The sequence below is a fragment of the Petaurus breviceps genome, unplaced genomic scaffold (genome assembly GCF_028583685.1).
Source record: "Petaurus breviceps papuanus isolate PSGF00001 unplaced genomic scaffold, PetGlider_PUasm1.0 90721, whole genome shotgun sequence".
In the NCBI taxonomy this organism is placed as follows: Eukaryota; Metazoa; Chordata; class Mammalia; order Diprotodontia; family Petauridae; genus Petaurus; species Petaurus breviceps.
Genome location: NW_027187322.1, coordinates 1,079,348 through 1,102,749, shown reverse-complemented (window position 1 = coordinate 1,102,749; position 23,402 = coordinate 1,079,348). Strand labels below are relative to the sequence as shown.

General features: G+C 47.3%; 1 protein-coding gene and 1 long non-coding RNA gene across 8 annotated transcripts in view; both read right to left on the bottom strand.

Annotated features, from left to right (window-relative positions):
* The window catches only part of MARK2 (microtubule affinity regulating kinase 2), a 56,654-nt gene that overhangs the window by 19,996 nt on the left and 13,256 nt on the right, over positions 1-23,402 (bottom strand). The window lies entirely within an intron of this gene.
* LOC138144784 (uncharacterized) lies at positions 8,272-23,329 on the bottom strand. 2 transcript variants are annotated; one of them, XR_011164023.1, is made up of 3 exons: positions 17,021-23,329; positions 11,762-16,553; positions 8,272-11,481 (listed from the first exon to the last, which is right to left on the bottom strand). It is a non-coding gene; the product is annotated as an uncharacterized lncRNA (long non-coding RNA). The 2 variants fall into 2 exon arrangements; XR_011164022.1 differs by having other exon boundaries at positions 11,762-23,329.

Sequence of the window (23,402 nt, the reverse complement as noted above, 5' to 3'; positions counted from 1 at the left end):
GTTTGGAAACTCTGTCCAAGGCCCAGGCTGTGTACCTTGACCCCTCCTTCCATGATTTAGTTCTGGAACTCCTTCCTCCCATGAAAAAGCAGCACAATAGCATCACGTGGAACAAGGTGGGGGGGGCTGCTGGAAGGTGCTAGCACACACACACACTCACTTAGAGACAGTCCCTCACTTGCCTTCCTGCACTAGTGGGTTACTGTAACCATGGCAACTAACAAGTTCCTTCACATTACAGCAGAGACTGCATACTGAGGGGGGGGGTGGTGGCATGCAGACTCATGGGGAAGCTGGGGTAAACCTGGGGTTGCTCGAGATTAAGAATCATCATGGGACCTTGGGCAAGTAAGTCCTTTGGCCTCCTCAGCCCCTAAATGTCTCACCTGAGGTCTCTGCCAGTTCTATACTCTCTGGAAGGATTTAGGCCCTCTGAACTGAGAAGTCCTCTGGCCAACTCCTCTCAGTGATGGTGACTATCGACCCTGGCACATCTCTGGGACTCTGAGGGGCAACCCTGGCTTCGCTCTGTCAGCCTCCACAGGCCCTGCACAGAAACGGGATGCTGTGGGAGAGCTCGGCACTTGGCGATAAGTCTCCTTCATCCTTGTACCCTCCAATAAAAGGCAGGCATTATTTCCCTTGGCTTAAGAAAAGGAAAGGGCTTAACCTTAAATGTTCTCTCGGATGTAAAGGACCCTAGATGTGGGCATGAACAGAGCTGCTGGCTTTGCCCAGGGGGAGGAGCGATAAGTCAGTCACCCCAATTCCCCAAGCTAGTGAGTGACCAAGTCACTACGGGAACTAAGGCCTCCTGACTCTTCCTCACTTCTCTGGCCTATGGACAAGCCCTATTTCAGCCCTAATCCTGTGACCTACCTTGAATATTACCTAGTCCAACCCCATTATTTTAGAAGCTAAAGTGCATGTACAGAGTGGAGTATATGAAAGCAAAGGAATATTATTAAACCCTCAAACCCACGTATGAAGAATGCAGAGAAACGGGAAGACTTATTTGATCTCTCTCTCTCCCTCCAAGGTCACAAAATCATTAATTCTCATGGGTGGAAGATACCTCTGAAGCCACCTAGTCCAATCTAATCCCTAAGACTATCCTAACAACCATAAAGATGCCTTCCAAATTTTATTTTAAAATCTCTCAAGGGGAAAGTCTCTATAGCCCATTGCATTTTTTAGGGAATTCTGTTAGGGTTTCCTTAAAGCAATCTGGAATCTGGCTTTCTGTAGTTTCCTTTCCATTGTCCCTAATTCCTAAGATGCCCCCATCTCTCCTCTGGAGCAGGCCCTTATCACCTCTAATTTGAATAACTGCACATACCTACCTCAAGTATCTTTCCACATCCCTCATCCTCTCCCCAGCTAGCTGCCAAAATGATTTTTCTAAAGCACAGATCTAATCATGTTGCCACTCCCCCCATTCAATAAACTCCAGTGGCTCCCCCATTGTCTCCAGGATCAAATACAAAATGCTCTGTTTGGCATTCAAAGCCCTTCCCTAACCCAGCCTCCTACTTTCCCTGTCTCCTTACATCTTACTCCCCAGTGACATTGACCTCCTGACTGTTCCATCTCCTGACTCCAGACATTATTCTCCCTATCTGTCTCCCACACCCAGATTGTTCCCCCTCATCTCTACCTACTGGCTTCCTTCAAGTCTCAGCTAACATGCTACCTTTGACAGGAAGCCTCTCCCACTCCCCACTAATACTAACACCTTTCTTCAGTTGATCATCCCCCTTTTATCCTGTAAATATCTTGTTTGTACATAGTTGTTAAGACTGTGAGTTCCAGGAGGGCAGGCACTGATTTTTGCTGCTCTTTGAATCCAAAGTCAGCCAATAAGCATCATTAGGTATGTCACAGGCATTGTGCTAAGTACCAGGGCTACAAAGAAAGAACACTTGCCCTTAAAGAGCCCACAATGCAGCATGGGAGATCACGGAGAACAACTGTGTACAAACAAGATGTAGACAAGATAAATATGAAATAACCAACAGAGGGAAGGCACTAGAATGAAGAAGGATTAGCAAAAACTTGTGGGAGCAGGTGGGATTTTAGCTAGGACTTAAAGGAAACTGAGAGGTGGAGATGAGGGAGAGTGTTCCAGGCATCAGGACACAGAGAGAAAATGCTCAGAACCTAGAGACAGTGTGTCGTGTTTCAGAACAGCCAGAAAGCCAGTGCTCCTGTGCTGAAGAGGATGTTTTGGAGAGTGAGGTGTAAAAAGAATGGAAAGGCAGGAGAGGCTTAGGTAGGTTATGAAGGGCTCTGAACATCAAACAGAAGGTTTTGTATTTGATCCTGAAGGCCACAGGGAGTCTCTGGAGCTGGCTGAGTGGGGAAGTAACATGATCAGACGTGCAAAACAGGAAGATCACTCTGGCTGGAGCTGAGTGTGGACAGCAGGGTAGAGACTTGAGGCAGGCTGGGGAGATGAGGGTCTGCACTAGGATGGTGGCAATGTCAGGCGAGAGGCAGGACAGTTATGGGAAGTTGACAGGCCTTGGCAACATACTGGATGGAGGGAGTGAGACAAAGTATGGAATGCAGGATAACGCCTACGTTTCATGCTAGGAGGACTGGGAGAAGGTCATGACCTCGACAGTAATAGGGTATCTGGAAGGGGGAAAGATGGATTTACTTGTGGACATGTTGAGTTTAAGATATCTGCTGGACAATACCACTTCTAGGCATGTATCCCAAAGAGATCATAAAAATAGGAAAAGGACCCACATGTACAAAAGTATTTACAGCAGTTTTTTTGTGGTGGCCAAGAATTGGAAACTGAGGGGATGCCCATCCACTAGGGAATGGCTGGACAAGTCATGGTATATGAATGTAATGGAACAGTATCATGCTTTAAGAAATGAGGAGCAGGTGAACTTCAGAGAAACCTATAAAGACAGATGAACTGATGCAGAGTGAGGGGAGCAGAACCAGGAGAACATTGTGCATTGTGACAGCAACATTGTGCAAGAATGATCTCTCCTTTCAGCAACACCAGGATCTAAGACAATTTCAAAAGACTCGTCATGGAAAATGCCATCCACATCCAGAGAAAGAACTGCAGAGTCTAAATGCAGGTCGAAGCAGACTGTTTGCTCTCTTGCTTTTTTTCTTTTTTCTTGTGGTTTCTCCCATTAGTTCTAAATCTTCTTTACAATATAACTGATGTGAAAATATGAATGACTATGCAGAGTCTATATCAGATTGCACACCATCTTGGGGAGGGGAGGGAGGGAGAGAAAATTCAGAACTCAAAATCTTATGGAAGAGAGTGTTGAAAACTAAAAATAATTAAAAAAAAGATGTCTGCTGGATATCTAGTTCTAGAGATCTGAAAGGCAAACTGGAAGTGAGAGACTGGGTGGACAGAGAAGCTGAGGGAGAAGGAGATGTGAGAATCAGTAGCATGGAGACAGTCACTAACTCCATGGGAGCTGATGAGAACCCCAAGTGCAATCTTACTGAAGGAGAAGAGGGACCAGGACAGAACTCTGGGAGACACCCCCAGTTAGCAGGCATGAAGGAAGATCTTACAAAAGAGACCAAGGAGAGGTCAAATAGGTGGAGGGAGAATCAGAGGAAACTGGTATGTCATAAACCAAGAGGGAGAATAACAAGGGAAAGAGGGTGATCGACAGCATCAAAGGCTGCAGAGAAGTCGGGAAGGATGAAAACTGAGAAGAGACCATGGATTTGGCAAGTAAGAGATCCATGGCAATTCCTAGAATTTAGAACAGAGCCTGGAACATACAGAGAAGGCGCTTAACATATATCTGTTGACTCAACCTGACCAGTTCTGCCCTCGATCGTCAAATAGAACACATCTAGTCCCTTTTCTCCATGATGACCCTTCCAGTGTTTGAACATGACCACCCCCTGTCTTCTGGCTTCCAGGCTCTTTAGTTGCCCCTTATATGGTATGATCCCAAGGACCTTCACCACTGTGGCTGCCCTCCTCCAGATGCTCTATAGGGCATCAATGTCTTTCCTACAATGTAGTACCCAGACAGATGGTAGTAGACACAGGACCAAACCAAACCAATTTATAGAACACTTGAATATTTACAAAGTAATTCTCTCTCTCTCTCTCTCTCTCTCTCTCTCTCTGTGTAGATCTATACCTCCATTTCTCAACTCCAAGCTTTGACACTATATCATGATACCTCTCAAGTCTAAGATTTGAAAGGGACACATCTGTGAAGAGTCAGGAAGTTTTAGGGAGTGTAAGTTCTACAAGAGTCAACAGCTGAAGATAGAAGCCAAAAGAGCAATGCTACAGTCAGTCAGTCAATGTGCATCTATTAAGTGCCTTCTGTGTGCCAGCACTTAAGTGCCAGCTAAGCACTTCAACACAAAGAAAGGCTCAAGACAGTCTTCGGGTACAAGGAATGAAGAAAGAGGCCAGCATCACTGAGCAGTCTGGCATAAGGAAATGGGAAGGTAGGAAAGGGACAGGTTATGGAAGGCCTGAAAAGCTATAGAGTATCTGATCCTGGAAGCTCAAGGGAGTCACTGAAGCTGAGCAAATCAGAACAGTCTCCATTATTCCAGAGGCTACAACTTTGCTCTCCCTGGGGCCCAGGGCCCTTATCTTAGGAAGAACCTGGCTAAACTGGATGCTGTCCAAAGGAGGGTGACTAGGCTAGGGAAGGGCCTCGAGTCCACACCATATGAGAACCAGGTAAAATGTGTGAGTATTTTAAGGCTGTCATCAGGAAGGAGGCTGAATCTGAGTGGGGTTGGCCACCAGGGGCGGACGTGGGAGCACTAGATAGAAACTGCAGAGGCAGAGTTGAGTTTGCTATCAGAAAGCAGCTCATAACAAGAGAATGACCTCAAAGTGAACCAGTTGCCTTAGAAGGGAGGGGATCCCCCTCCCCAGAGCTTCCCAAAGGTTGGAGGACCACTTGTTGGGGCTACCACCGTGGGGCTTGGGGGCCCTCCCGATGCTCAGAGACTCCAGGTCATGCTCAGCCACTCATGAAGAAACCTCTTTTCCTCCTCAGGACCCAGGACAGCTGTCCAGGAAGCTCTTCATTCTAGGGCTGTGGGGTCTTTGAAGACGTCTAAGAATTTGGGAGAACAAATTTTCACCAATTCCACAAATGGTAAACTGAAGTCACCAAGAGGCAGTCACTGGATATAGGCAGCAGTTGTCCCTACATATAAACACCAACTGCTGTCAATCAAAACCACAGCACCAAAAATGAGCCTTTCTAGGGCCTGAAAAACAACAAGCACAGCCACTGCTTAAGTACCTAAGTGGAGACCATAATATTTCAGAGGTGTGGCCCACTGAGCTCCACAGGCAGCCCAGGGCCATGGCCCAAGGCTTCATCCAGGACTGAGTTTACTCCAATTGTTTCCTTTGGGTGGGCACTGTGTGACTAACGTGTCTGACTTCCAGCAGAGACTGATTTGGACTCAACCGTAAAGCTAAAATTTGTCTAGGGTCAAGAACACTAGTCCTGGTTCATTTATTCATAAAAAAGCACCTATCTGTGCCCTAAACCAAGCGGGCTAAATCAGCTACCACCACCAAAACATGACTGGTCTTAAATTCAACTATAACCCCTTAAAGACTGGCTGGAGCCATCTAAATGGTTGGGCTCTGACTCCCTAAACTGACTTTGGGGTTCCTTTTTGCCTTATGATTTCTTCTATGATTCTGTGTTATTTTGATAAGTAAATGCCAGACAATCATTCACTGGACCTAAAAAAGGTGAGGGCCCTCATCCCCTTTCCCTGAAGCCTTCATTTCATCCTGGCTATGCTGACTTGGTTCCTTCATGGGAGCACTTTCCCTGTCTATCCTTCTGAGGATCCTTAAAGCCTTCATCTAGTCCCAAATTCAATCGCTAAAACTGGAGACTTCATGTTACACGAACTCTGTTAACTAAACATTTGGCTATATATACATATACTAGGAGGTAGAGGGTAAGATGAGAATTAATACATGATCTTTTAAACTAGAAGGGCAAAGGACAGTCTCAGACCCATCTCTGAGTAGGCGTGGTGACAGAAAGAAGCCTTCTTTTATTTATTTAGGGAGGAAAGGGGCTAGTAAGAGTCTTCTGGCTGCCCAGTCTGTTGTCAGTAAGCTCTTGAGCACCTATGGAAGAAAGACACCGGCTACTCTAACTTCAAGACTCTAGTAAGCCAGCAGCAGCCCAGGGGCTAGGCTGGTGCTGAGGAATCCAAAGCTGGTTCCCAGGGATGGAGAGGGAAAGTGTCTATCTCAGGGTGCTAAGACGTGCTTCCTGGCTGTTCCTGATGACCCACAGTAATTAGGAGCTCATGGAAATCGCATCTGGAGAACAGGTGGAGCAGCTTGGACACTAAAGGCAATGGTCAGGCGGGCCTCAAATGGCTTCCGGGTCCCAAGGCTCTCACTACGCCTTTTCCTCTGCCATCTTGTCATTGTAGCTTCTCACATCACCCGATTTCTTCCACATCAGCCACTTCCATGTAACAAAAGCATCTCTCAATGCTTTAAAGTCTCTTTTGTGCTATGTTACCAAACACAGCCTGGATTTCCCCATGATAATTCATAGCAACTCTGGCCTTTCTTATCACTGCTGATCTGGAAAAGCAACAGTAGCTTATCTAAAAAATGGAGCAGACATTTATTATACTTCCACACGCTAAGAGCTCTGCTCTGATATTTCCTGTGTGAATTAATGCTCTGATTATAAGACCCTGTCCATACCATGATGCCCCAAATTACCCTTACCAACATCCCCCGACCCCCTTACCCACCCCAGCCTTGCCCAAGTGGACATGAACACGCACGTGCACTTGCGCTCTCTCTCTCCCCCCCCCCCACACCTGCCTCCTGTCCAGCTGGATAAGCCAGCACTCCCCTGCCCACCCCTCCCCCTAGCAAAGAGCCTTTTCTTTCCCAAAGGCAGAGAACTAAAAACAGCAGCTGGGGAGCTCAGTTGACTCACCCAGCATAATCATCTCCTCCCAGAATCTCCAGTCTCCTCCTGGGGTTTTTGCCAACACAAAGTAAAAATGAAACACAGGGTCTTAAAAAAAAAATCTTAGCACTTCTGAAATAATCTCTCCACCTGGGTGCAGACTAAACTCTCTGACTGAACTTTCTCCAACCGGCCTTCAGTGTGTTGGCTGGTGCTAGCCAATGCTGACGCTAAATGGACATTAGCATTACTGAGCTCTATGAGTGGCTCTTTCCATAATTCACTTTGTGCTCTGGAGTAAGATACTGGCCCTGTGCATCCACATCTGTAAAGTGGTTAGGCATGATCTAGAATGCTTTTTACTTCTCTGGGGTCCCTAATGAGGAAGGAAAAAGAGGTGAATGCTCAGCTCTTCAGGGACAAGGTCAAGATCAACACAGGGGAGTCTACTTATCCTAAAAGATGCTTATTAAGGTCAGTAATGGCAGGATGGTTCCCCTGCGCCCACCTACACATTCTTATAGCTACTCAATTTAAGTAACAATTGAAATTTCAACTGGTTGCTGTTGTAATAGGCAAAATCCCACATTGCAGCTTGCACTGACAGGCCTGTGGTTTTGTCTGCTTCATACAACAAACAGGTCACTGAAAGCCTTTCCAAGAGAGGGCATTCATACATGGGGGGGCGGTGTGTGTGGGTTGGTGGAAACCTAGGACCATGAGGCCTACCAACTTTATGGAGCTGTCAATGTCTAAAACTCCAGAAGGCTTGCCCTGCAATGCAACCAGTGAAAATAGTAATGCTGAAAAAAGCTTTAGGACTGGTTACATCAAATCCTGTAACATTACAAAGCCTCCTTGAAGTGATTTGTAACCCCTCAAAAACAGTCTAAACTGACCATATATATAGGAATGACCAAGTGGGGTGAAGACTGTCTATTGCCAAGAGATTATCAGCATTTGGATGGAAAAGCTAGCAAGAAATTAACTGAGACAATAGCTTCTATAAAGTAGCAGATCACACAACAAACCTGCAAAATCCAAAGCATTTTTATATAGCAATAACAAAATCCAGGAATGAATAACAGAAAGAGAAGTTCATTTGAAAGAACAACAAAATATATAAAATATCAGAGAGGCAATCATCTACCAAAGCACATGCAATATCTGTATAGATATTCCAAAAAGCTCCTTAAAAGAAATAAAGAACTTAAAAACTGGAAGAATGGTCAATGTTCATGGTTGGGCGGTGCCAATAAAAATACTGTGAAAATTGATTTACCATTTTAGTGTTGTAAAAATCAAACTATCAAAGGCAAACTTTATAAAATCACACAAAATAACAAAATTTATTTAGAGAAAAGAAAAAAAAGAATGAAGAGAGAATAGCAGTTCCAGACCTTAAACCATATTTTTAAAACAGTAATCATCAAAACGATTTACTACTAGTTAAAAAAAAAAAACCAGAAAAGCAAATCAATAGAACAGATAACATAAAGAAAAGCAAAAACAATCAAGACTCAGCTATGGGTATTCCACCCCCACCCTGAAAGAAAAATTTACCTGGGAAAACAACTCCTGATTTGACAAGAATTACAGGGGAAAATGAAAAGCAGTTTGGCAGAAATAAGGTGTAGACTAAAATCTTATAGTATAAACCATAATAAACTCAAAATGTAGAAGCTATCTCAATATTGAAGAGCACACCATAAAAAATTTTAAAAAGGTACGTTTCAAGCTATGGCTGCTGAAGAAAGAAATTCTTTTAAAAAGGTTTTTATAAAATGTTTTTGTTTTTGCATCCACATGGTTTTTCCCAGTATACAGCCTGAGAGTCACTTCATATAATTAACAGTATTTTTTAAAAAGACAAACAAAAAGAAAAAGACGGAGAACCCAACATAACTGATCATAAAACGAAAAAGTACAAAAACCTGGGCAACGTGTAGCCCTAGTGGGTCTTCTAACCTTCACAAAGGGGTGAGGTGGGGGCATACTCTCATTTCTTTCCTCTCAAGTCCTTCTAAATCTTGATCACTGATCACATCTGCTTTTGGTTTTTGGTATGTCATCATTCTTTCTGTTGCTATCATTGTAGTTACTGTGACCTCTCTAGTTAACTGTGTTCATTGTCTTCTCAGTTCTGCTGACTTAACTCTGTATCAGTTCATATGCCCTTTCCACACTTTTCTGTATTCATCACGATATGCATCATTTCTAAGCATACTATTACATTCATGGATCAGAATTTGTTTAGACATTCCTCAATTAATGGGCATCTACTTTGTTTCCAAATCTTTGCTAACACAAAAAGTGTTGCTGCTAATATTTTGGTGTTTATGAGGGTTTTTTTTTACAATGGTTTCCTTGGGATATAAACTCAGTAAATGAGTCTCTGGGTGAAAAAGCATGGACATTTTAGTAAATTTGCATAATTCCAAATTGCTTTCCAAAACGGTTGTATCATTTCACAGTTCCCAACAATGTATTAAGTGTGTCTATCATTCTACATATATCCCCTTAAACATTTACTTTTGTCATTTTTGCCAATTTGCAGGTGTGAGGTGAAACCACACCATGGTTTTTATTTGTATTTTTCTCATTATTAGTGATTTAGAGCATTCTTTCAAGTGGCTGTGATTACTTTGCAATTGTTCTTTTAAGAACTCTGTTCAAATCAAAGGGGTAAATCCTTAATCAAACTAAGGGCAGAGTAAATTACAAAAAAAAAAGGGCGAATTTTCAGTTATTCAGAATTTTAAAGTTTTTGCATGAACAAAAATAATGCAACTAGAAAAATAAAGGAAGTGGTCAAAGGAAAAAAAATCTTTGGATCAAATACTGAGTGTCCCAAAAGTTTTTGGGCGGATTTAATCTTTAATAGTTTAAAACTGCACTAAGACTTTGGGACATCCATTATTTCTCAAGGGTCTGATAAGCAAGATAATAAGCAACTAATTACATTAATAACATCTATATATATAACATTTATATAGGTGGAGAGGTGGGGAGGTGCTAAGGAGCAGTGCCAGGCCTGGAGTCAGAAGATCTGAGTTTAAATCTGGTCTCAGACACTTACTAGCTGTGTGACCTTGGGCCAGTCACTTCACCATGTTTGCCTCAGCTTCCAAATCTGTAAAATGAGCTGGAGAAGGAAATGGCAAACCAGTCCAGTATCTTTGCCAAGAAAACCCTCAATTGGGATGGCTAGGTGGCGCAGTGAATAGAGCACCTGCCCTGGAGTCGGGAGGACTTGAGTCAAATCTGGCCTCAGACACTTGACACACTTACTAGCCATGTGACTTTGGGCAAGTCACTTAACCCCAATTGCCCTCCAAAAAGCAAAAAACAAAAAGAAAATAAAACCCTCAAAAATGGGGTCACAAAGAGTTGGACACGACTGAAAAGACTAAACTTAAGGTTTGCAAAATGCTTTGCAAATATCTCATTTTAACCTCAAAACATCCCTCAGAGGTAGATGCTATATTATTATCTCCAGTTTATAGCTGAGGAAACTAAGGCAAACAGAGGTTAAGGGACTAGCCCTGGGTCACACAGTGAGGAGGCTGGATTTGACCTCAGGACTTCCTACCTCCAGGCCCAGGGCTTGTGCCCCTTTAGAGAAGTACAAGAAGACTCATGTGAACTGATGTCAAGGAAAGGAAGTGGAGTCAAGGCTTTAATCACACCAACAGAAAGAACAACAAAACCACTGAGAATGAGGGCTACAAAACTGGAGACTAAGTCTGGCCCCAAGGAAGGGGTCTTTGTAGAGGTGGTGGGGCTACAGGGATGGAACACCGCAGGTAACATCAGCCTTTTAAGACATGGACACTTAGTTATGCTGAGCTAGCTTTTTCTTCTTCTTTATCATTTGTTTTCTGGGAGGAGGAGAAATGAGGGATCCTGGGGGAATTGTAGGTGGTATAAAGACAAAATACTAATAAAAAATAGATTTTCAAAAATTCCATAAAGAAAAGGAAACCTCTAAAGCAAGTTTATTCACACATACCCATCTGGGAGAGATGGCACAGGTGCATGGTTTGGAGGAAAAGAGCAGAGTGGACTGTCTTGGGGAAATAACAAAGTTCTTTTACCACCGCCAAGCAACACTACTGCCATTCTACCCCTACTGATTTATACACAACAATCTCCAAAGAATTTTCACTGACCACACAGCCGGCCAAAGAGAAAGAGGCACCTGGTGGGTGGGAGCAGGCTGCAGCATAAAACCAATGAGGAACTCAGAAGAACAGGAGTAGAAGGTGTCACCAAGGAATTGTCTGATAGGAAGAAAAGCCAGGCTGATCACATGGTGAGGGCTAGAGACAGCAAGACGCTTCTGGCTTGTGGTGGGCCCCTGTGGCAGAATGATGGAGGATCTGGATGCCTGTATCCACAGCAACGTAAAGAATTCCCAAGGCGATGAGATCCCAGATCAGAGTGAAGGCTGTCGACCCTTCCGAAGTCTTCTGATCTGGTGATCTCTGTCACTACCACCATCCCAGTTTAGGCCATCATCACGGATCACCTGGATGAATGAAACAGCCGCTCATTGGCCATCCTGCCTTGGCTCTCCCCACCCCAGCCATCCACCACAGAGTGGCCAAAGGAATTTTCCTAAAGAGTCACATAACTGTTCTGCTCAGCCTTTTCAGCTCTTGCCAACCAGGCTCCATCTCTCCCATCCTTTCATACAGGGTTCCCCTCCCTTGCTTTCCAATCCCATCCCAGTGGTACTACTCGAGGCACCTCACACCTTGGAACTCCAGTACTTAGACAGTGCCTGGAACACAGGGAGCACTTCATACCTGCTTGTTGATGAACTGTGACCCAGCGTTCTCAAAGGAGCATCGACTCTGGCAAAGTCTTCCCAGGTTGGAGAAACTTGAAATAAAGGCTGGCAAAGGACTGCAGGTCTGTTGTCTGAGAACCACCCTCATCCAAGGTTAGCCACAGGGTGATGACTGTCCCCACAACCAGAAAACCACAGATTCACCAGGTGCCAAGATCCTTGGGCACCTGCCATATGCTACCTCATATGGCTACTGGGCTGATTTCACAGGACCTCCCAGCAGCCACAAGAAGATTGTCTCACTACTTACAAAGTCAGTATCCAATTCAAACATGTGAAGTCTAAGTGTATTTTTCCATGGAAACAAAGTTTACGTCCCAATTCCAAACACAGAGTCCAAGAAGGTCAAAGAGAAAAGAATGGCTCCCTATACACACCAATAGTTGCCAAAGCACTTTCTGTACCAGCCAAGAAGCAGAAACAAAGTCAATGCCTGTCCATTGCTCGAGGTCTGGTGTAGACACAGATGTAATGTCACTGCACTGGAAGGAAGACAACCATAAACAATCCAGAGGAGCAGGCCCAGGCCTGATCTCCACCCCTTCTTCCTCAAAGACAAACACCTTCTGCAGGGTCAAGCTAGAGGGTCCCTGTGGAGGGGAGAGGGCCTCTGAGATTCTGCAACTACTATCAAGCCAACAGTCACTGTGTCCACTGGTTTGGCCAAGCCCTTTTCTTCTTTCTCTTTCAGAATCTTTGTTACAAGAGAAGGCTTGCTGGTTGGGAGAAAGAGGACTGAGGGTCAGAGCCTAAAATTCATGTCATGCAATGATGAAAGCAACCATTATACAGAACAAAAAAGCCATCCACATTTACGGTACTTGAAGGCCAGCAAAGGGCTTTAGGCATATTATCTTGGGATCCTCACAACCACCCTGCAAGGGAGGAAAAACTAAGACTCAAGGAGAAGTTACTCCCTCAGTAAAACAGCTAGTGCCCAGGGAGGGATGTGAACATTCATCTTCTTGGCTTCCATGTACAACTCCAGTAGCTCTGCCACGATGGCTGACAGGCCAGCCAAAAAAACCTACTGAACACTAATAATAATATAACCAGCATTTATGTGATGCTTTAAGGTTTGCAAATCGATTTACAAACAAGAACTCATCGAATCCTCGCAACAACTCATGGTCCTCATTTCATGGTTGAGGAAATTGAGGTTCAGTGACTTGTCTAGTATCGTACAGCTGTGAGTGAGTGTCTGGGGTGGGATCTGAGCCGGGGCCTTCCTGAGTCCAGGCCCAACACTCTGCCTCCTGTGCCCCCCATCTGTCTTTTTTTTTTTTAAATGAGAAAATACACTGAGTTCCAAAAGGAGATAAGAGTACCTAGCAAGGGGCACTCTCTCCGCTGCCAAGCTCATGGTGGCGGCCTTCCTGAAGGCAGAGGGAGGGGGCAGCTGGATGTCTAGGAGGTTGGGGGGGAGTCTGAGCCCAGAGTCTAGTGGAATTGACAAGGCTGCAGTCAGAAAAATATGAGGCTGACCGAGGAGGAAGGCGTACAGGGATATATTCTCCCTCCTTTTCTTCATTCTGTCTTTGTTTCCTTCAAGCTGAGGGAGCAGAACATGGACCGTGGACTATGGACAGCATCTGGGCCCCTCCTCATACTTCCCCTCACCAAAAAGGAACCCTGAGCCACGAACCTAAGTGAGAGGGGCACCCTAGGAAACGATGGGTGTGGGAGGGACAGGAGCAAAGCAGTGGTTTCTAGTTACACTGGATACCTCAAGTCAAGCCAAAAGCATTTAGTAAGTACTTGCTGTGTGCCAAGTACTGGGGAGACTGAGACAAGCTCCAGCCTCCAAAAGCTCCCATTCTAAAGGGATAACAACAAACTTGGGGGTGGGGTGGGAGCCTTCTCCCCCGCAGTCCTCTGAAGTCAGGGCTGCAAGACTCACCATTTCTATTTTATAGAAGAGGAAACTGAGCCTCAGAGAGGATCAGAAGTGGAACTCAGGACTTTGGCTCAGTGCAGAGCCAGGGCTTGGGAGCTGCCTCTTTATACTCTAAAGAACATCAGAGAGGGGAACGTGCTGCAGCTGGGTTTCCTGAAGCTGTGACCGTGGGCATCTCCTCCATAAGCCTCAGTTTCTTTTTCTGTAAAATGGGGCCAAGAGCCTCCTTCACCAGGCTATTGTGAGCCCCAAAGGAGACCACGTGGACAGAATGCCTTGCAAAGCATTACAAATGCCAGCTCTTCTGGCCACTTGTCTATGTGTCCACCTTGACCTCCACTCACAAACCCCAAAATAAACCAGCACAAAGACACACGAGGTGGAAGAGACCATGATGAGTGACTCATAGTTTCAAGACAGAAGAAATGGCTTTCATTTGGGGTCAAGGAGGGAATCCGGTCTGTGTGACAGGTCATATTGGCTTTCTTTTTCTTTTTTTCCCCTATGGGGGAAGGTAGAAAGATGAATTTTTTGATTAAAAACAAAAATTAAATGTCACTTAAAAAACAGAGCAAATCACAAAATTCCCAAGTAACCCACAATTTGTACAGATTCCAAATGCTTTACTAACTCACCCAACAGAGCAACAAATCTATCTAGCAAATTCTGGGTAACTCATCCCACCTCTGGGGGTCAGGGACAGAAGCACCTATCTTTACAATCACAAGATTCAAAATTAAAAGATACCTTAGTAATCACCCACCAGCGCATTTTACAAATGAGGAAACTAAGGCCCAGAGAAATCCAATGACTTTTCCAAGGTCACGCAGTCCCCCATCACAAAGCCCTGTTCTGGTACTTTACAGGCTCACCAAGTGAACCAACAAGCCCCAGGTCCATACCCTTGGCCTCCTGCTCACTTATCTGCTCTGATATAAACACCTGAAATGCTCATCCTTTCCGCCCCTAGGGAGAAACCTGGGTGCCCACGGTCTTCCAAACAGTGTTTTATTTCCCCCAGGCAGGTCCTCTCCCTCCACTGATAAGATGTACACCTGCATTAACTACTGTGGTTCAGACAAACACATACCCTCCCCACCAGCCACTGGTGGCCATCCTTCTGGGAATACCCTTCTTTCTCTCAACTGAGCTCGGTCGTCCCTTGAACAGGGGGTGTAGGGGCCTGTACTCCAAGTCTGTCAGAGAGTGGGCTCCACTGGCATTAAGGTCACCTCCCTCCTGCATTCTGAAGCAGCAGATGGGAGGCTTCATCAGACTGATGTCACCAGGGCCTTGAGACATCCTTTGGCCAGACGACCTGGGGGACGGGGCTTCTAGTACCATCAGAACCTAACAGGAAGCAAGCTCCAGGCAGAGGGGTAAAGTGCTGGGCAGAGACCTGGCTTCCAGACTGGCCTCTGCTCCTGACGAGCTGGGGGACGGGGCTTCTAGTGCCATCAGAACCTAACAGGAAGCAAGCTCCGGGCAGAGGGGTAAAGTGCTGGGCAGAGACCTAGCTTCTAGACTGGCCTCTGCTCCTGACGAGCTGGGGGACGGGGCTTCTAGTGCCATCAGAACCTAACAGGAAGCAAGCTCCGGCAGAGGGGTAAAGTGCTGGGCAGACACCTGGCTTCCAGACTGGCTTCTGCTCCTGACGAGCTGTGCGAAATCAGCCTCCAGGCTTTGGCTCACCTCTTGGTAAGGGGGGGTAATGATGCCCACAGCGCTTACTGTACCCACCCCCTTAAGCCACGCGGTTACAGCATTGCATAAGGATAAGTTATTAGTTTGGTTACTGTCTTAATTATAATAGGTTGCTGTTAGTGGGGAAATTGGATGTGATTTTAAAATTCCTGTTTGAGGTGCAAACCCCGGGTCCATTTGCTGAAGCTCAGCTGGAGCCCAGCAGCTGAGAAGGGACGGGAAGTGTGCAAGGTGAGCCCCGCCTTCCATGAGTCCCATGATGAGCCCCCCAGGATCATTGCTTAGGGGAGGTTTTTTCTTCCCCTGTTGGGCTGTGCTGTGAACTAACCACCTGCCCCAGGGCATCCCCTCTAACACTGCAGAAGAGCACCCTTTGGAAATATCCCCCAATTGTTCTTCTAAATCCAACTAAGGAAAGTTTCATCCTGGGGTCTGCAACTCTTCTTGCAGACAGCTCTTCCCATCAAGTGACTGCAGCCTCTCCAGCTGAGATGCCAGTCATCCCGTGGGGAGATAACCAGCTCACATGAGCAGGGCAGACATGCTCTGCTCCAGCTGTTTGCAGGCAAGAGGATTAAAACAACCTGGGGAGGGGAGGGCAGGGGAGGAGAGGGGGCAAACCTGCTACACAGGGAGCCCTGGGAACACAGCATGGAGGAGTAGAAATCTCCTTGGATGCCAAGGCAGCCAACTAGGCCAAACACTGCTGAAGACTGAGTGACCTTGAGAAATTGCTCCATTTCCCACTGTTGGGGAGAGGCATGGTCAACAGCAGCATTCAGGGTTCCTGAGGAGCTCCCCGCCAATTAATTGCTAATATTCAAACTGCCAAAGTCCTTTGACAGCACTGAGCAGCCGTGTGGAGGCAGGCCAGACGTGCAGCAGTGCCAGTGGCCTGAAGGCCACCTTCCGTCAAACTGCAACTTCCCACAATGGCCCACCCAATCACAGCCTTCAAGGGCCACCTTTGGATCCTGGAACCTGAGGAGAAGACAGGCTTGAGGAATCTGACAGAGCTTCACATCTTATCTTCCCAGCAAGAAAACAAGGAGGAAGGTGAGTGGGGTGGCCCAGGGAGGCTAAACCTTGTCTCCCTCCAGCTTCTGAGCAGACTCCTCGTCCCAGCTCCCTCATTTTGGGACTGGTCCTGTAAGAGAAGCTCGTGCAATAAGAAGGGGCAGCTCAGCTCAGGAGGGGCCCTGGTCACACAGGCTGGTCCCCTTTCACTACATTCCCCATTAGAGGAGGAAGCCAAGGCTGGCCCTGACATGGCTCTCTAAGGGCTGACTACACCTCCCCTGAATGTTGCCCTGGGGGCTACGTAGGGCAACTTTACTCATGCTGGGAAAAAATAGAAGCAGCAAGTAAAGAAGTAAGGAAGTCAGCTTGGAGAGGAAGGACACTGTGGTCCTCATCAGAGTAAGAGCCCCCAAAGCAGTGGTGAGAACAGCACAAGCCTCTGCCTTGGCCCTCCACACTAAGCAGGGGCATGGGCACCAGCGAGGGCTTCTTCAGGAAGCCCCAGCTTCACTAGTGCCCAAAGGGATCCACAACTGTGACCACAAGCTCAGCCCTGAGTCAATAATGAGCTCCCAAGGGAGCTCCCCTACTCACACATCCATTAATCTTCTCTCAGATCACTGTCATCATGGGGAGCTGGGGTGAGGTGGGCGAGGCCAGGCTGGCAAGCTCCAGTTTGCTTGGCAGGAGGGAGTGATGAGGAGGGGAGATCACACTTTCCTGCTTCCAAGCACTGCCCTGCCAAGGGGGCTGAGAGACCCACAGTGCAGAGTACTTCTGGTCACTCCCCACTGCACAGATGAGGCATAATCAAACACACTGGGAAGGGGCAGGAACGGGCTGGCTGGCTGCCAGGAACTTTGGTGTTCCCATCATCAGGCCTGGAACAGAACAGGAGAGACCAGGAGGCTTATGGTCTTAGGGAGAAGGGGAGAGCCAATAGCAAGAGTTTTGCCGGGCACAAGAGAGGGAAGTCCAACTATCTGCACAGTAAGGCCCCTCCTGTGGCCAGGACAGAAACTGTGGCCCATAACAGCCTGCCTTTCCCAGCGTGGCTCTGGAGCCTGACATCCCCTGCCACAAACCTCGGCTGCAGCTTTCCCAGCCCGCCCTTGTCTGGTGCGCCCTGCCCTCTCTTCTTCAGTCTACAGTAACCACATAACGACCTGCTCCTCCTTCTACCATCCCCGGTGTGAGAACCACTGACTTCAGAGTAGCTGGGTTCTCATTGGCTAAGGGTGTGCAACACCAGCCCTGGACCAGGTCTCGGTTCCTCCTACCCCCAGCAATACCTGGGGCTGCCACAGAATGGGGCTGGTGAGTTCCAGAAAGGCTTGGGGGTGAGGGGGGATGGGAAAGAGAACAGAACCAGGAACTTGCCAGTCCACACAGACAAGCACCTGAGACCTAGCTGGGTCTGGAAGGCCCTGGGATCCCTAGTCTTCGGAGGAAAAGACCTCATGGAGAAGTCCATACAGAAAAAAAAATCTGAAATAGTCCCTGTCCAGGGCAAAACAGTCAGCATCCTAGCAGTGCTGAGGCCAGGCCAGAGCTGGAAAATATGTCCATGGTAAAAGCTCACTCTTCTACCATCATCTCACTGACCCCCAGACACTGTCAGGAACCCAAGTGGGAGCAGGGCTGCCCCAAATCTCTTCTAGAGCCAGAAAGAATACAGCTTTCCTGAAGCCTGCCCAGAAAGCCAGTCTCTTCTCCTGGGGAAGAGGCAGCGGCCAGATCCAAAAAATCTCCACCTAAATGAGGTGAGAGTTTTCTCATCACCTCTGGATCAGGACTCCAATGCCATTGGGAAGGATTCTGGGGGAAAGCAAAATGCTGTCTGTGAGAAAGGCCCAGCAGCCAAGAGTCAGCAGTGTGCTTGGCCCTCCTGCCCAGGGCCCCTCACGATGGCTCCAGCCACTTCCATCTGAAAAAAAGGGCCACAAGCTTTCAATAAATGCTTTGGGGCTCTCTGGCTTTTTTCCTCCCTTGGAGAGGCACTGGGTTGTTGGCAGGATTTCATAGTAACCCACATTAAGTAATCTGAGCTGGGCCCGATGTCCTTCCCAGCACCCTTTCCACACTTCCCCTCTTCAGAGCCTCTAAGGTGGCCGCCCTCTCCTCCCAGGAAATGTAGAGCCCCTCGATTTGGCAGCAGGAGCTCTGCCACAAACTGGGGGCCCTTCCACAGATCCCAACCCTGATGGGCCTTCATGGAGACTGGGTGACCTTCAGGCTCCCTTCAGCTCAGATGCTCTAGGAACTCTGGATGTCATTAACCCAACCTCTCAGTCATGTCGAACCAGGAAATGAAGAAGTGAACTTCTTGGGCCTGGACAGATCAGTCAAGGTAGTCCAAGGATCTAAGCCTCATTAGCAAATTGTACCTCAAATTCTCACTGGACACAAGGGAAATTATCTCGCTCAAATGTGTGTCTGTCTGTGTGTGTGTAGGGGGGGGAGGGGATGTAGAGGGAATATTTGGATTGCAGGCCCAGAAATCAAGGAAGGCCTCAAGAGGCAGCAGGGTTTAGGAATATGCTAACAACTGTCAAGCCTCCAAAAGCTAGAGACAAGGTGCTTTCAATGCCTTATCTCAGCCCAAGGGAGGCAGAGCATCCCTCCCCTGAGTACAGAGCTTGGCTTCACATCCCACTATAGATGTCACTACCTGTGGGATCACAAGCATCAATTTTCTCTCTTGTAAAATCAAAGGGCTGGACCAGATGGCCTTCCAGCCTCCTTCTGGCCCTCAGTCTGTGAGCTTCTCAAAAGTCATGGGCAACAGGGAAGGCAGGGAGGACCCTTTACCATTTTCCAGATAAGGAAACTGAGTTTCAGAAAGGTTATGACTTGCTCAGGAAGATATTTAATAAATGGCAGACTCGGGGTGGCCAGGTGGCTCAGCGAGTAAGAGCACCGGCCCCAGTGTCGAGATGACCTGGATCAAATCTGGGCTCAGACATTAAGCACCACACCCAGAAATAACTGGACGTGTAACCTTGAGCAAGTTACTTAACCCCGATTGCTTTAAAAAATGAATGAATAAACAAATAAATAAATGGCAGACCCAACACTAGAGGCCATTTTGCCTTCCATGATCCCATCAGGTCCCTCTCCTCAGCCAGCACCATGCACAGGGCTGAGCCAATGTCTCCTCTCTCTCAGCCTCCCACCCTCCCCCAGACCACATGCCAAGGCTTCTTGCTCCCTGAACCCAGCAGGGTACTATGAATCCAGGCAACAGCAGCAGCAGCAGCCCACAAAAGGGGCCAGACCTGCCTCAGGCCCACCCTGTCAGGCTGCTCTGCCAGAACCCATCCCCTATTACCATGAAGGACACACCCAGCACCTGGTCCTGGCACCTGCCCTCACCCTCCGCCCCACCCATGGTTCCCACAGCAGCCCAGGAGACTCCAGGGACTCTTGGGTGAGGAGCAGCCTTAGGCTGCATAATCTAGGGGAGAGACTGACTCAGCGGAGTTCAACAAACAGGGGTTTCAGTCTCCCTCCCCCTTTCAGGGAGGGAAAGCAGTGGGCAGGGGCAGACCAGTCTAACAGGCCCTCCATTCCACTGCACCCCACCCCCCAACATTCTCTCTCCCTCTCTCTGTCTCTCTGTCTCTGTCTCTGTCTCTGTCTCTGTCTCTCTCTCTCTGTCTCTCTGTCTCTCTCTCTCTGTCTGTCTGTCTGTCTCTCTCTCTCTCTCTATCCAGTCCTCAGGCAAGGCTCAGAAAATAAGAGAGCTAAAAGCCAGGGAGAACCTAATCACAAAGAACCCTTCACTCTCAAAGGAGGTGGGACACCAAGAAAAAACTGCCACCACAGTGATAACCCCCACTACAGGTTTGCTGCTCCCTCTCCAGTTCATGTGACCCCTCCTGGCACAAAGCCGATCTGGCCACCTCTGAACCTGGAGGGAAGCCCAAGGGCACTTTTCCTGTGACCTCATCCTCTCAGTTTCTACAGTCCCTCCTGGGACATGAGCCTGTCCTGGAACCCCGGGCAAATCTTTGTGAAAAAGAAGGAAGGAGGCACAATCCTGCTTGTCCAGGGATTCTTCACTTTGTACACTATGTCCTGGACCCCCTTCAATGGTCCAGGAAATCCCACGGACCCTTTCTCAGAATGTTTTAAAATGTATAAAATAAACTACATTACTGAAAAACAGTTATCAAAATATTTCTAAAATACATTCATGACCCCAGGTTGAAGAAGAATCCCTGTGCTAGATTAGATAAATGAGCAGAGATGCTGGCTGGGGGTGTCACTTCCTGGGCCCACCCCTCATTCCAGGCAGGTAGTCAGTGGCCGTCCTTTCCCTTCACCCATTTGGTCTTCTAAGTTTTCTCTTAACAGCATGGCACAAGAGTACAAATCCTCCTCTTTAATTCTTTTCTTCTAAGAGAGCCACATTCCACTGGGCATTAATGAACCTTCCTAGAATGACCCAGCCAGTCTAGAACAACTTCAGTCGTCAAAGAATTGGATAAAAATCAACATCAGAGACATGAATCAGCAAGAAATCAACAAGGACAAACATGTCAATCACAATTCTGCCTCCCCAAGTACGGGGGTCAAGATCGCTGGATAATCTAGAGGAAGTGGCTGATCTTTCACTCTATGACTAGGCCACACCAGCTGGGCATGTGGATCACAAAGTACCAGTGAGGGCCCTTCTCCACCTGTCCCCACACCTAATCACAAGGCCAGCAACCACCTTCCAACACGGTGCTGAGGCCTAGTTAGACTTAGGGACAGTGCACAGAGATGACTCACCAAGTTAAGAAACAGTTATCGCTAAAACAAAATCGGGGGGAGAACTGTAAACAAAAGTTGAAAGGCAGCATGGGAAAATGGAATGGGCTTCAGGATGGGGGTCAGAAGGCCTGGTTTCAAATCTGAGTTCAACTACCTGATACATGTGTTAGTGACCTGGGGCAAATCACCCGCACACTGTCTTTCTTTTCTGTAAAATGAGGGAACTGGCCTAGAACTTGAAGGAAAGTGAGGAGAAGGCCCTTCCCTCCCATCCTGGCCCAACATTCTGGCTGGCTGGACTCCTTTAATTTTCCTCCTAGACTCTCTAGGCACCTCCTAAGTGTTCTGGACTCAGGGAGCCCAGAATAAAGGGTCATTATTACTGTATGTACTGGGGACAGATAAGTATTGCCAGGGATCTCTACACACTTTCTAGCCCTTGAGATTGTCCCCACTCTGAGACTACTGCGTTCTTTAGCAGATAAAATACTGGAGGAGTCCTTCAGCCTAGAAACAGCCCTGGGGAATCGCTGGAGAATCACGTAAGCCTTTTTTCCTCTAACCTACCACATACCTATGGAAGGGAAACAGAATGGAAACCACACCAGAGGCTTGAGAAAGCTGCCAGAAACAAAACTGAAAATAAAATCTAGTTGCAGCTTCATAAGATCAGAGATCTGGTGGTGGAAAGCACCTTTGGGATCCTCCATTCTAACCCTTTTCTTTTATGAATGAGAAAACTGTGGCCTAGACTGGCAAAGGGGCAAGCCCCACGTCCTACCCTAAGCAGTAAGTCTCCCAGTCAGGACTCCAACCTTGGTCCTCATTTTCATCATATATGCCTGTTTGCTATTTCAGGATCTTTCTGGAGTGAATCTCACCTCATCATCCCAGATCCCTAGGAGGCCTTCCCTGAGGCTGCCTCTTCCACATATGATAGAAAAGAACTCAGCCTTGGGGGTCTAAGAACCTGAGCTCAAAGCTCAGTTCTGCCACTTGGACCCCAGGGATGAGTTGCGGCTAGTCCCTTCCCTCTCTCCCTTTCAATTTTCTCATCTGTCCAACAGGGTCTCCTTGCTTCTTCCAAATCAGAAACCCTATAGAGTCCCATGGCAAATCATTCTCATTATCAGCCTGAAAGCAGAAGCTGACAAGCCAGAATAGAACAGTTACAAATGAATCTATATGCTTTAAAGAGGTGACTGACCCATGACCTATACAATAGCTAGCCAACTGAAAAGGCATTTAATGTTGATTAACATTCCATATGAAATTCTGATTTCTGGGTAAGAAGTTGCAAAAACAGAAGTAGACAGAAGTACAGGAGAGGGCTGCTGGTGTATTTTGGTAGCAGTGAGGGGGAAAAACTAAGTAGTTCCTTTTGGGATCCTCAAATCTCCAAACAGTATTTCCTCCCTCCTATTTCAACTTCAAATGATAGTTAAGAGGTAAATTACAAAGCATTTTATACCTATTATCTCGTTTGAGGCCAACAATCCTGTAAAAGAAGAGATATTTTATGGATGAGGAAACTGAGGCAAAAGGAGGGGAAGTGGGCATAGGCCCTGCTCTGGACATGGCAAAGCCTCCAGGGCTCTCTCCCTCCAACAGTCAGTCTCCTTTCCCATGGCCTCAAGGCTGTTCTTGCTCCCTGGCCCTTGGGCTCCCTTCTTCCCTCCTTTCCCACTTTTCACCTACCACACAGGTTATACAGTCAGTCTCTCAGCACTTGAGAAAGGAAAAGAAGCACCTCCCCTTGCCTGTAGTTTCCTCTGGCATCCTCTGCCAAGGACTCTGCCCTGGCCCCCCAAAGCAACCCTGTATCAGACAGAGGCCTGGCCTCAAGCCTCTCCCTCCACAAGGGCTGACCCTGTCCCCTCTCCTCAAACTCTAGAGTCTCTACTGTCTCTAGGTTCAAAAAAAAACAAAAACTCTTCTATTTGACTTGTAAAGCCCTCACTGGTCCTAACAAGCGCAATGCACACAGAGAGGACTTTCAGGCCCATAAAGCATTTCATCCACTAGCTCACTTGACCCTCAGACAACCTGACCTTGCATCCTTCCTCACACGCAGCCTTCCCTCTCCTATTTCTGGGTCTGTAGACCAGCCAATTCTCCATGTCCAGGGAATGCTCTGCATCCAAGACTGGACAGATTATCTGATTCCCCCCCCCCCCCCAGTGACTGTGGCCCCCAGACCATCCTGCCCTGTCTC